Source organism: Abramis brama, assembly GCF_963993115.1.
Source record: "Abramis brama genome assembly, chromosome: 24".
Taxonomy (NCBI): domain Eukaryota; kingdom Metazoa; phylum Chordata; class Actinopteri; order Cypriniformes; family Leuciscidae; genus Abramis; species Abramis brama.
The window spans coordinates 23797070-23810084 of NC_139986.1; positions in this window are offsets into that span (position 1 = coordinate 23797070).

The following is a 13015-nucleotide window of genomic DNA, read 5'->3' on the forward strand; positions in this document are numbered from 1 at the left end:
TCAGTGACAGGTCAAAGAAAAGATAGGAATCTTCAGAAATCCCATCCGGGCAACTTGCGTCTGAAAATAAAGACAGTGACTTTGGAAACATCACACCACCAGGATGTCGTTTAGCCATCGCTGCTATCACAAACCACTTGTTTACTGTCTCATAGCTGTTTTTGAACAGGCTCCAGGCAGTCTGGTGCATGCAGGCTGATTGCAGAACGATTGTGTGTGTACATACGTGTTCTAAGACCTGCTTCATCGTCAAGGAGGAAGATTGATCACAATCAGTGTGTTTTGAATTCAGTGGTATTTGTGTTTGCATTTGCAACATCTATATTTCCATTGTGCTGTTCTTGTTATTCTCTTCTACTGTATATCAATTAATCTGATATAAATGCAAGATGATAAATGCATTCCTGGATCTGTCAAATGAGTTTGAGTCTTTACTTTAAAGTGTTACCACGAAAATGATCATAATCAGCATTCACCATAAATAGCAGTGTGGTTTGTGTGTTCATGTGATAAGGACATGTATCAGACTGTTTGTTATGAAACCACAGTGAGAACCTTTTAAAGATAGTCAAAGGTCTTCTGTCGGTCTTCATGTGCAATATGTGTTCTGGGAAAGCCACATTCTGTCTAGCTGATATACTAACAGCTGCAAGGACCAAAATGAAATATATTGCGTGCATGAGCAGTCAACAAATTCATTTAGAATTTATCTTTAAAATATATGCATGCAAAATATATATGAATGCAATGTCACTTTGGGTAATTGTGTCTCCTAAATGCAAAATTATTTGATGTACTGATGTAAATAAAATGATGTAAATAGGGATCTACAACTTTTCCAGGCAGGATTGATATAGGATCATGGGTTTGTAAACGGCTGGGTTGTTTTAGGTCGGATTTTATTTTTTATTTTTCCTGCTGCTCACACTTCAAAAAACTAAACAAATTCAAGTTGGATTTGCCCAAAACAAAAAGTCTGAACAAAGAAGTGTGCTATTTTTCAGAGTTAAGAAAGGAAAATTATGTTCAGATAAAAATCTTAAAGTCACCAAGAGATCAAAACTGACAATTCTTGTTTTTTTATGAAATCTTGCAGTAATTATTATAAAGTAATACATGTATTATTTAAATACATTTTTTAATTCATGAGACCTCATAATCTTTAGTCAAAATAACTTTCCCTTCCTCTTGCAGCGACATCTCTGACGTGTTTACTGGCGTGAGGGCGGGGCAACCTGTCACTCACATTAGACTGACCAATAGCAAACCACAACCATCCAATCAATTCCCGACAGACAAAATCAATTCCCGCCTCACTTTTTTTGGTTCTAGAAGCCATTTCACATATACATTGCAGTACATTGGGAAGAAAAGACTATCACACCTTCTGTTTCATGCTGACTTTAATACAATGGCAGTTGCATCTCAATTCATGTGGATCCTTAAATGTTATCACTGTCTCAGCTCATGGTAGTATGTTTTAGACGGATTAGCTCTTATCTTTAGTCACATCAAGCTCTTACAGGTCACTTTACGGTCACTAAATGTTTCCATGAGGTACAACAATAAATATCACCTGAGAGGAGCTTTTTGTACTAAACTGAATGACTTGGTAGTCAAGAAAAAGGAAATGAGAAATGAGAAGGGGTGATTGTGGTAATTGTTATTCTGTGCACTTTCATTTTGAGACGTTATTGAAACTTGCAGAAGCAACCGTTCTACACCGCAACACCTCTACTGAATCTACAGTGCAAAACACACAATAGTGCAACCAGTGTAGTCCGATTCAGGAATGAATGACTCTTTTTAGTGATTCAAAAACATACAGCACAGCCGATGTAGTTCAATTCATGAACGAATGATTCTAATGATTCATTTATTTTTTACAGCTAGTGTACTCTGTACATAGGCTACTTTATTTAAATCGCACTTATGACTGATACATCGGCTTTGTCGCTGTTACTGAGTTTCCTGAATGAATGACTCAGTGAATCAAAACCATACAGCGTGACCAATGATTCCTGAACGAATGACTCTGAGTCATTTCTTTTAGTGAATCAAAAACATCAAACATTGCCTAGTTTAGTTAGATTCCTGGATGAAAAAAAGGTTTTTTTTTTAACCTTTTATAAGAATTTTATTAAATTTATTTATCATTGAAATGATCTCATATTTGTGAAATATTTGTGTCTTAACAATACTAAAAAAAAAACATCAAGGAACTGCGATCATTTAGACGAATCTTCTCAAATAGTCAATCATCATTTGAAAATGATGCACTGATTTATGAGTGTAAAAATATACATTTTCTCATGGCACATAGATATTTCTGCGCAGTTTTGGTTAAACTGGAAAAAGAGGTTAGTGAGTAAGAAGAATGTTTTTGCACATAAATATTCTTCTAAACTGTGTGCTGCAACCATTTAGCGATGTTTGAGCTACACATGACGTTTCGTTACCCTCTTTACAGGCACATATGCGAGAATATGAAACTCTGTAATACTTCCTCTCATACAGTTCCACATCAGACGGCTCTCTGACCGCCAGACTCTCCTGGGAACATTACAACAGTAAGCTGTTGTTTCCTCAGTTTGTTATGTTTTAGCTATATTTAAGGATTCATTGTGTTTGTCTCTATCCTGGATAGCCCATTTATGGAGCTTCAATGTAAATGCATTCTCCAGATCACACGTATCACCAGGGGTTAAGCAGGTGCATGTGTTAGGGCCCCTTTAATCTCTGTTAAAACACAACAGGATCAGCCGATCAGTGTTAATATTATTATGATTATTTAAAAAACTTTTACTGCTAGTGTTCTCTGTGTACACATTTTATTTGATTTAACTCGCCCACATAAAGGCCCTCATGACTGATGCATCAGCTTTGTTTCTATTACTGAGTTTTGAATAGTATCTTAGTTTCCAGGAAGTTTAGCAACAGTGAGGGAGGTCAGGTTACCTTATGACTCAGGCTGACAAATGAACAACTCCCACGGTATTATCTGTGATTCTTTACTAATTTTATACTCCTATTCAAAGAAAAAGTTGAATCATTTTATTTTAACAAAAATATTATATGAACAACAACAAAAAAATCTAGATATAAAGGGTTATAGGCAGGTTTTTGTTATTTTGCTGTGCTTATTCACTGTTTTGGGTTTATACACTCTGTTGTCACTTGGTTTGTGTTATGTATAACTGAACTATATGGACTGTGTGACAACTCAATCAAATCAATATTTTAACATGGCAAGTATTGTTATATAACACCTCAGTGCTGAATGGAAATTTATGAATGGAGATGTCTGAAATCTTATGAATTACCTCAAAACATCCTTTGAGCAAAACGGCTTTTTGCAATCGTTACGACCCTGGTCTAGTGTCAGGGAAGCAAGATAAATAAAGTAATCTGACCCCAGAGATACCATGTGTATTTATATTACTTTATTTTAGATTTTTTTTTCACCACTCAAAATTAAGGCAATCTCTTCAGAATCTCTTCAAAGCCAAAATAATAAAGACTTTACCCACAAATACTAAATATATACGTGAAAATAAAGCCAAATAAATGACAGCGTTCTGCCCTGACTTCCTAACTGCATTAAAAGGATTTACAATCAAAAATAAATGCCATCTAATCCCTACAGCCTTTGTGGTGAAAAGGCACTGTAATATTTACACTATTTACAATAAAGTAAAAAACAAAAGGTGGCACACTTGCTAGCTCAACAGAACAAAACAAGAAAAAAAAAGTGGAATTGTGATCAGTATAAATGACTACATAGTACTACCACAGACATAGACCTCAAAGTGCCGAAGTGCTAAAAGTAAGGCTAGAGATTTTTTTTTTTAATTGTACTGTAACTGCATTGAGCTTGTAGGGAAAAGTAGGCCACAGGGTGATCAATTCCTTTTTCACTCTCCTGTAACAGTACAGCCCCTGCTCCAACAGCACTGGCATCCACCTCCAATTTAAATAGACGGAAGAAACCAGGAGCGGAAAGTACAGGGCATTACACATCAGATTCTTTACAGCGACCTCACCCTCCACATCCCAAATACTAACTGCTTACGTCTGACCTGCAACTGAATTTTACACAGCAAAATATTTGGTATGTCAGTAACACATTTTTTTCTTCCCTGAGAAAGTTCACCTTATTCAGGACAACACATTAAATGAATCTGACATATCGACTGCACCATCAACGTAACCACCCAGGCAGGAACATTTTCAAAAGCTGCTCAGGGACATTGGGTGTGTCTACTACTATGGGAGTTGGAAATAATAATAATAATAATACATTTTATTTATAATGCGCTTTTCTAAAACCCAAAGCGCTACAGACAGTAAAAGCAAATAAAATACAGAAGTACAAGAATAGTGCAAAAATAATCAACACTAATCATGACAGTCTACATAAGCAATTTTTTTTTTTTAACACCTTCTTGAAACTGGCTAATGTGGGAGCATCTCCAACAATAAGAGGAAGTGCATACCATAACCTGGGTGCAGCAACAGAGAAAGCTTTCGCCCCCATAGATTTTAATCTACAGGGAAGCTGCTGAAGAAGCTTATCAGTAGCCCGAAGGGAACGGGTAGGCGCGTACAGGCTGATTAAGTCACAGATATAAGAAGGGGCTATTTCATGCATAGCTTTGTAATACAAATACGCGTAGGAGCCATTATACGTGGGGGGGGGGGCATGTGGGCATGGGGGCATGTCCCCCCCAACCCCCCCTACCCACCCCCCGCCCCCCCCCACACACACACACACGTTTCAAAATCTAAGTTTTGTCCCCCCCACTATTTCCCAATGTAAGATTTTGTTTTGCATTGCCTGCCTATCTCTGCCGATTTCGGAGTCTCCAAATGAATCCATTCTGCAACTTTTAAATACATAATTACATTTTTAAAAACTAAATTATAGGCTTAAGTGCAGGGTCCGAAAGTTGGTCGTTTTGTCGCTATGGTTACACACACACACACACACCGTTGGCGGTGCGCTCAAAGTCATCTGTCTGTCAGTTACCCAAAATCTCCTGAATGAAGTTAAAACCCATCATGTCACTGGATGAAATAAAATCGACTAGCAAAAATACAGGAGGCCGCCTTACAAATGAGTGTGTGGAGGATATAGTCATTTCGCTGTAAGGTTTTGATGGCGTCATTTATTTATAAGGAGGGCAACACTCCAGTCCAGGAGGTGGAGCTAATGCACCTAAAACAGTTTATTTATGTATGCTTCGGCCAGGGGGGTAATCCAGCATCCGAAAAGCGTACCACCCCCGGGGGCCGCCATTGGCTAACAAGCCATCACCTGCTGTTAGCATTCCATTGACTCCCATTCATTTTGGCGTCACTTTGACAGCGAATAACTTTACATCTGAGGCGTTTAAAGACTTCATTTGTCCATTGTTTATTTCTAAAGAAACACGACAATAGGCTAAAAATAAAAAATAGGCTAACGATTGCATCATAACCACGTGACCTCTCTGGAAATTACCGTATAGACAGGAGGAGAAGCTCGCAGTCAATCAGGGGGACGTGGAGGCATAAAGTCCGATAAAGTCAAGGGAGAAGCCCATAGAGAGTCATAAAGTTTCTCCTGCTCCTAGCTCATGGACAGCTCCTACTCACACTCTCCGTCTCTGCAAGATTCGGAAGGGAATGATTCATATTTCTCTTGGCACAGCTACTAGAAGACTTACAACTGTCAGACAGGTTGCCTACGTCACATCTACGTCGTCAAGCTCAGTTTGAGTCTGCGCAGTACGCTCAGCCATCAGGAAGTGAGTGCTTCTAATTTGCTTCACTTTTCTCCGTTGAAGGGTCGCTGTGTCCATTTCTTATACTGTCTATGGCTTCGGCAGCCAGTGTTTATTTATTGTATGTAAATGTAACGTACCGTAGGAAAGGAAACGTGGAAGTTAAAATACTGAAATAAATACTGATAACATATTTTGGGCGGTTTTGTGTGCATTTTGGCGGTTTTTGAAAAGTTTTTGGGCTGGAATTCATCAGCTGGATCTGGCAACACTGGTGGACGGTTGACGTTACAACAGAACAACGACAGCATTCAGAGACTCACTTTGTATTTGAGGTAGGAGTAGGCTAATTCAGCCGATGAAATGGCAGATTGATGGTTTTCAGTTTGATCATCTGTTTTGTTGTATTTTGAAACTGTCAAATATAGCCTACTTAGAAGCAGACTATCTAATTTTATGTTGTGTAAAACAGGCAAATGTTAGCTAATTAGCTAACTAGCTATATGCTATCAAAGCTGATGAACAGCCAAGAGTGTGTGAATGTGCCATTGATACGTGTCCATAAACTATGTAGAAGTAACATTAGTCAAAATGTTCACACAGAGATGAGCATCCTACAGTACTTTAAGAGGAAGAGGACAGAGTAGAACGAGCTTGTAAGTTGTATGGATAGCTACATACAGTATATTCTAAAATTCATATAGTAACAGCACTTTAGATCAGTAAAATTAGGCTAACGGCATGTCATCAGAGTTTGCTGCCAGTTCTGTGTCCTCAAACATTTGTTACTTTCCTAGACAGGAGATGAAGAGACCACAGAACAGGGAGAGTTAGGGCCAAGTGAGAAACAGGTAATGGGAATATGACAGAATGCTCATTTGTGTAGGATAACAGAATACATTGGTACTGTGTCCAGCTAATTTAACTAGTTGTTCTTATGATTATATATATTTGAATGTAAAATGAGTTCTGCATCAAAGGCCATATCACCCTGAGGCAGGATGTATCATTCAGCAGCAGCTTGCAAACAAGACATTTAGTTTCCAGGATAGATGGTACAAGAACCACACCAGCTGTGTGGAACTTGCCGACACTCCAATAATCCATTATCATGGATGGCACCCAAGATGTTGCAGGGGTAGAGCAGGAGTCAATCTGCATCCGGTATGTGGACCATGATCTAATACCTCATGAAGAGTTTGTCGGTCTTTATGAAGTGTCTTCGACCACAGGGGAAAATCTGGTTAGGGTTGCCATTGATGTCCTCCAGAGAATGAATTTGCCGCTATCTGGTCTCCGTGGGCAAACGTACGATGGAGCTGCAAACATGTTTGGCAAGACTGGTGGAGGGTAATGGGAATATGACAGAATGCTCATTTGTGTAGTATAACAGAATACATTGGTTCTGTGTCCAGCTAATTTAACTAGTTGTTCTTATGATTATATATATTTGAATGTAAAATGAGTTCTGCATCAAAGGCCATATCAACCTGAGGCAGGATGTATCATTCAGCAGCAGCTTGCAAACAAGACACTTAGTTTCCAGGATAGATGGTACAAGAACCACACATGGCTACACTACTGTCCTGATGTGAGAGGTATACTCTGTTTCTATTGCATGAAAGCATTTAAAAATCAGACAAGTCCCCTTTCTAAAAGTGACAACACACACACATCAGGCAAAATCAATAGACACACAGTTATCATCAGCAAAGGCTCTTCAGCAACAGCAGGCAAGGTCTCATCTGCTAAAAATTGTTGGCTCATTGCAGTTTCTTGCTAGACAAGGTACTGCTATTCGCAGTCATGAAAACAGTGAGGGAAATTTCAGGCAGTTCCTTCGTCTCAGGTCAGAGGATGTTGAGGGACTGGAGAGTTGGATAGAGAGGAGGTTGAATTTTCTCAGCCCTCAAATTCAAAATGAGATTTTGCAGATCCTGTCTTTAAACATTGTGCGGGAGATAGCATCTGCTGTGTGGAACTTGCCGACACTCCAATAATCCATTATCATGGATGGCACCCAAGATGTTGCAGGGGTAGAGCAGGAGTCAATCTGCATCCGGTATGTGGACCATGATCTAATACCTCATGAAGAGTTTGTCGGTCTTTATGAAGTGTCTTCGACCACAGGGGAAAATCTGGCTAGGGTTGCCATTGATGTCCTCCAGAGAATGAATTTGCCGCTATCTGGTCTCCGTGGGCAAACGTACGATGGAGCTGCAAACATGTTTGGCAAGACTGGTGGAGGGTAATGGGAATATGACAGAATGCTCATTTGTGTAGTATAACAGAATACATTGGTACTGTGTCCAGCTAATTTAACTAGTTGTTCTTATGATTATATATATTTGAATGTAAAATGAGCTCTGCATCAAAGGCCATATCAACCTGAGGCAGGATGTATCATTCAGCAGCAGCTTGCAAACAAGACACTTAGTTTTCAGGATAGATGGTACAAGAACCACACCAGCTGTGTGGAACTTGCCGACACTCCAATAATCCATTATCATGGATGGCACCCAAGATGTTGCAGGGGTAGAGCAGGAGTCAATCTGCATCCGGTATGTGGACCATGATCTAATACCTCATGAAGAGTTTGTCGGTCTTTATGAAGTGTCTTCGACCGCATGAAGTCAACTCTGAAGGCAAAGAGGTCAGATGAAATGTTTCACCGCATACACACAAGGGCCACTGAGCTAGTCACCAGCACAGGTATTGAACCTATCCAGATGCCGCATGTCAGAAAGCCACCCAAGCGCTTCACAGGAAATGCAATAGCATTTGTCCCAGCAACCACTGAAGAGCCTTACCGCATTGACTTCTTCAAAATGCTGGATGCTGTGGACATGCAACTAACCAAGTGCTTTGAACAGAGTAGCCTGCAAGTCCTGGATGAATTAGAGAGAGTGCTCCTGACTGGAAAGATGCAAGATGTTGTCAGCCAATATCCAGAGCTAGATCGGCATTCACTGGAGGTACAGCTGCCAATGTTCAAGCTTCAGTTCGACTATAGTACCACTCTTGAGGCTACCAACATACTAAAAAATCTGCTGCCAGAGGTCCGCAGTCTCTTCTGCCAGGTAGAGACATTGGTGAGGCTGCTTTTGGTTGTTCCTTCTTCCTCTGCAGAAGCAGAAAGAAGTTTCAGTTTGCGAGCAGTTCATCTCTGCAAATGATCAAAGAAGGCATGTTTTTGGGACTTTCAATTAAGTCAACATGCTCTTTCTGTCCATCACCTGGCTCTGCCTCAGTCTCTCTCCATCACTGCTTCAGCCTCCATGCATACCCAGGCTCTGCCTTAGCCTCTCTCCATCACCTGGCTGTGCCTCAGCCTCTCTCCATCACTGCCTCAGCCTCTCTCCATCAGTCTGCCTCAGCCTCTCTCCATCACTGCCTCAACCTCCATGCATCCCCAGGCTCTGTCTCAGCCTCTCTCCATCACCTGGCTCTGCCTCAGTCTCTCTCCATCACCTGGCTCTGCCTCAGTCTCTCTCCATCACCTGGCTCTGCCTCAGTCTCTCTCCATCACTGCCTCAGCCTCTCTCCATCACTGCCTCAACCTCCATGCATCCCCAGGCTCTGTCTCAGCCTCTCTCCATCAACAGGTTCTGCCATATATACTGTATATATATATAAAAAAATTGGGGAATTTCCCCCGAACCCCCCTAGCATTTACTGTCCCCCCCCCCCCTCCCACAGGTTCAAAATTGCTCCTACGCCCCTAGTGTGAGAGTTTTAAAAGCAATACACGACTGAACAGGAAGCCAATGCAAGCTATAAAGCACGCCTGTAATGTGCTGACGTGGTGAAGTGTATGCAAGAACACGTGCTGCTGAATTCTGGATGTACTGCAGCCGTTTTATTGATTTAGCAGGTAAACCAACAAATAGTGCATTACAATAATCAATCCTGTAAGTAACAAATGCATGAATAAGCCTTTCAGCGTCAGTTAGAGTAATGTAGGGCCTAATTCTTGAAATGTTTCTGAGAAGATGGAATGCAGATTTTGTAATACTTTTAATACAGTATGTGAGTCTAGTGTTACACCAAGGTTACGAGCATGAGAAGATGGAAATAAAACGCTATCATCCATAATCAAATTAAAATGTCTCCCTTTGTGAGTAGCCGCAGGTGTGCCAATGAGTAGAATCTCTGTCTTGGAAGAATTCAATTTTAAAAAATTATGGTGCATCGATGTTGCATTTCCTGCACACACTCTGAGAGAATTCTAGAGGTGACAATAGGATCAGATTTGGAGCTGATGTAAAAAAAATTGTTTCATCAGCATAAAAGTGATACCCGAAAGGAAGCATATAAACACTAAACAATATGGGACCCAGGACAGATCCCTGAGGAACACCATGGCGGACTTGTCTCACAAGACAACAAACTGGAAACGATTAGTGAGGTAAGATTTGAACCAGTTAAGCACAGTACCAGTGATACCAAGCCAGCTCTCCAGCCTATTTGGCAGGATAGAATGGCACACTGTGTCAAAAGCTGCACTGAGATCTAACAAGACCAAGATGGTAGAGGCTCTAGAGTCAGCTGAGACAAGTAGGTCATTCATAACACGAACCAAGGCTGTCTCTGTACTGTGTCCCTTTCTAAACCCAGACTGAAAAGGTTCGAAAAGCTTGTTGGATGAGAAATGTGAGTGGAGTTTTGCCACAACAACACATTCCAAAACCTTAGCAAGAAAGGGCAGATTTGAGATAGGCCTAATTTGATAGGTCTGACTTATCACATCCAGGCTTTTTAAGGACTGGTGTAATGGCTGCAACCTTAAGGGCTTTTGGAACAATACCAGTTGTAAGAGAGGTGTTCACAATGTTACAGATGAGGGGACTAATTGAAGAGAGACACCCCTTAAAGGAACATGCCAACTTTTTGGGACTTAAGCTTATTCACCGTATCCCCCAGAGTTAGATAAGTCCATACATACCCTTTTCATCTCCGTGCGTGCCGTAACTCTGTCTGACGCACCCACCGCTAGCCTAGCTTAGCACAAAGACTGGAGGTAAACGGCTTCAGCTAGCATAATCACTCCGCCCAAGTAGCAGTGCTTCGCCTTCTGAGAATATAGTTCCCAGTATGTATACGGTTAGAAGATGGCTGTGTCTCACGTGACCTTGTTGTACACGCAGTGACTATACAAATCACAACATGTAAATAGGAAAATGTTGGCGGTATTTTGTCACTTATTGGGAGCAGTATGCTAGCTGAAGCCGTTTACCTCCAGTCTTTGTGCTAAGCTAGGCTAGCGGTGGGTGCGTCAGACAGAGTTACGGCACGCACGGAGATGAAAAGGGTATATATGGACTTATCTAACTCTGGGGGATACGGTGAATAAGCTAAAGTCCCAAAAAGTCGGCGTATTCCTTTAAGAACAGATGCTGGGATTGGGTCGAGGGTACATGTTGTTGTTATGACTATGACACTATGTTAAAACTTGAGAATGCAGTTTCAGGAAAACTAACTGGAATTGCAGAATTGCAGAGCAAGGTACCAAACTGATTTTATCCATGACAAAATAAGAAATTTGTAACACTCCTGCACAGAAGAACAAATTGATGGCTTAATTGGTGCAAGAATTCTGTTGATCATCTTAAAAATCTTGTTGGGATTTGCAGCACCATCACTAATGATAGATGAGTAGTACATTGTTCTTGCTGTCTTAAGAGCTTCAAGCGTATTGACTCAAATGTTAATCATACATTAGCTTAAGGACAGTTAAACCTGATTTCTTATATTGGCGTTCAAGCTGTCTGCTTTTCACCTGAAGAGCCCTGAGCTCAGTGGTATACCAAGGAGATGATTTAACAAATGAAACAACACGTTCTCTCCTAGGGGCTAACACGTCCAAAGTGGAGGACAAAATAGAATTATAGTGATCAACAGTTTCATCTGTAGAGTCTGATTTCAAATATTCTGTGTAACGCCCACACACAGTAATACATCAGTACCTGTATGTGTCAGGATTCAAGTCTAACACACCACTCATGACCACAGACTGAGTTGCACCAGTGTCTCTTAACATAGAAACTAGTTTAGACAATTTTAGACGTAACACAATCATGTCTATTCAGGTCAAGTGCAGTTTAGGTCAAGAAATCGAAGGATCTGTTTAATCTGGATTCACCAGGTTGTTAATGACAATTTTAATGAAAGTTAAAATTGACTCCGAATATTTTCTGCCTTAATAATAGATGATGTGTGATAACAAAAGTGAAAGGAAATCCTGTCCTCCACCCCAGCTCTCACACTTATGCATATTATATCTTTGCAGTTAGTTATAAAACTTCCAAGAACCAATTTCGTTGGTATCAATATAGTCAAAACCTGACATCTTTATGTGTCAAGTCTGAATATGTGTGTTACATCTGTCAGCTGCCGGTGCCATCATGTGTCAACTAATGGCAGCCTAGTCCCTCACCGTTTCCATAGACTGTTATTCCCGGACTTCATTTCCCAGAACCCTCTGCTCATTATTAATCTTGTTTCATTTGATCATCTCCCTGTCTTTTGAAATGCCTTTTGCCTTCATTCAGGATGAAGTCTTGTTTGTTTGATTGATTGTTTGTTTTGGTTCACACTCTCTGTCAGCATTTTGAGCAGTTCCTGGTTTCGAGTTTTGGATTTCTTGTTCCTGTCTGCCTCAGTGGATTGTATTTGTGTGTGGACTGATTACATGTGCTTGACCCTCTGCCTGGTATGGACTATGACCTTGGATTATATTTGTTAATAAACTGCGTTTGGGTTCTCACTCTCTCTGTGCTTATGCAAATGCGCTTATGCAAATGAGATTGCTCATCACACAAAGCTATCAGAAGACGTGGAATATAGTGCATGAGTCTTATTAACTATTTTATTTTAAAAAAAAAAAATTTAATGAAAAGAAGTTCTTCCAAAATCTTAATTTGTGTTCCACAGAAGAAAGAAAATCATGATGGTTTGTTGGGTACATAAATGAGATAAACCTTACATTTTTGAGTGAACTTAAGTATTATATCTTCTTATACATTTGCTCATTAATAAATATCATTGACAGGCAACATCTGTCCCCATTTCAAGAGATTTTCTTTTTTTTCCCCTGGAGTATTTCTCTACAGGTCTGTATTTTATCTTACATTGTTTTCTGTTATAACTTAATCTGTCCCATTTTAATCCATTCCAGGAATGACGATTTGGGCCATTTTGTAAATAATCATTGAATGAAAATTGATTGTTATGATTTCAGAATGCCTTAA